Consider the following 2,211-nt stretch of genomic DNA (forward strand, 5'->3'; position numbering starts at 1 on the left):
TCATGTATTGCTTTTCTCTTTCTCTCTTAATCTCTCGTTTCCTCTCCTAAACAAGCAAAAAAGAAAGTGATTTAAACATTAAGAAGTAAGGAGAGGGAGAGAGAGAATGCACTCTCCCTCTCCCTCTCTCTCCCTCTCCCTCTCCCTCTCTCTCTCCCTCTCCCTCTCCCTCTCTCTCTCTTTCTCTCTCTCTTTCTCTTTCTCTTTCTCCCTCTCCCTCTCTTTCTCTCTTACTCTCTCGTTTCCTCTCCTAAACAAGCAAAAAGAAAGTGATTTAAACATTAAACAAGCAAAAGGGAGAGGGAGAGAGAGAATGCACTCTCCCTCTCCCTCTCTCTCCCTCTCCCTCTCTTTCTCTTTCATTTCCTCTCCTAAACAAGCAAAAGAGCTCCAACTCAACCTTGAACAATCAAAAGAAAGAGAGGGAGACTCACCGATGAGATATGGCGAGCATGGGGCGGCTCCTCCTCTCCTTCGCGAACAACGGCGGCGGCGACAAGTCTTCTTTCTCTCCTTCTCTCACGACGGTCGCTCTCTCCCTCGCTCTCGCTCTCAAAACTCACAATGGAGCAAACTTGAAATGAAAACCACGCTCGGTTTCGGCCGCGTTTTTTCCCTGTGGCCCGTCGCTATTTGCGTCGCAAATAGCAACACCGCTATCCGCCGTCGCTAATCGGCATCGCTACTAGCTCAAATCCTTGTAGTGTTTTTAGAAAACTTGAGGCCATTCCATCAATCTTTCTAATTCCTCTACTTTTTCTCTTCATCTTCTCCAATCAATATGTTTATTAATTTTCTTTAACATTCAAAATTAAATATTATTTGAGATTGTTGGGGTAAAAGGCCTCTGGGCTTGCCCATGTACACTGTGACCGCCCATTCTTTATTCATATATAATATGATAGTGCAATAAGGCTGTCAATTTACTTGGACAACACCTACATTGTGTGTGCTCTTCTCTCACGCATCTTCCTCTTCTCCTTCTCTACTGCCATTGCATCCCCTTCAACTGGTATTAGAGCTTTGGATCAGAGCTTGATCATGGAGCTTGGTCCGGCATTACTTCAGCCCGGATTGAAGACCTAGAGCTTGGAGCTTCAATGTCAGCCATGGCTTCTTCTCCGCGAGATAAGATTTCACCTCCCGCCTCTCCCCTGCCCTCATAGGCTTTGCAGGTGTTCCTTGGCTTCATCGGGCACCTTGTATGTCCCCATTTGCCCCCTTATCCTCACCATAACCAGTATTCCCCACAAGAGCAACTCAAAATTTTTGTGCTTATTTCAAAATCTGGCTCAAAAATCCCATTTTTCCTCATATCTCGGGCATCCAAAACCCGATTTAGGCAATGTAAGAGTCTAACTTGGGGTTTTTGACGCTCCGGATGCAATGGTGATGTCAACTCTACCAAATTCTGATCATAGAATTTTCTGTAACAGATCTGAGTTGATTTATAATAAGAAAATGTCATGCTCTTAGCTTATGTGATGCTCTTGAGACTTGGTATTTGATGCCCAAATGCTTTGCGGATGTTTGCCCAATGTTTTGAGATGCTTTGGGACTTGGTTTGAGCTTCCATACCTTGATTTATGCAGGGATCTACTAATCTACTACTGTACTTTGTTTACGGAGCAAGGTTTTATCAGGGAGGACTTATGCATAATGATTTTTGTTGACATTCGAGTGTCCTATTGTTGGATGTATTGATGCTTGGTCATCATGGTTTATACCTCGATATGCTATTTGAGAGCTATTGAGCCTTGACTTGGATGCGTACACTTTGTTATTGGTTGGGATTTATGCTACCTTGGTTAACAGGTTATTTTATCTCCAGTTTGGTTATGCGGACACTTTGTTGTTTGTTGGGATTTATGCTACCTTGATTAACAGGTTATTTTATCTCCAGTTTGGTTATGCCTATGGTCTACAGGTGCTCCCAACTACTTGGGATGATATGCTGATGTATTTGGATAATGCCACTTTGATTTTTATGCTCTCGGATGCTTCTTAAGCAAAGAGTAAAGCTCCATTCTTGGTTCACAGTCATTTTCTTTGCAACTCGCATGTCATGCTTGACAAGGTTTTTACCTCGTGCTACCCATTATAGGATTGATGTCTGATGTGGATGCTTTTTGGTTTGGCTGCAATATGGCAGATGTTTGGGCTTGAATCAACTTGCATTTGAGAATTTTGTGGAGCAGTTTGCATTTGGTT

This window comes from Lygodium microphyllum, chromosome 23 (genome assembly GCF_053477565.2).
Source record: "Lygodium microphyllum isolate KBCC chromosome 23, Lygodium_microphyllum_v1.1.10, whole genome shotgun sequence".
In the NCBI taxonomy this organism is placed as follows: Eukaryota; Viridiplantae; Streptophyta; class Polypodiopsida; order Schizaeales; family Lygodiaceae; genus Lygodium; species Lygodium microphyllum.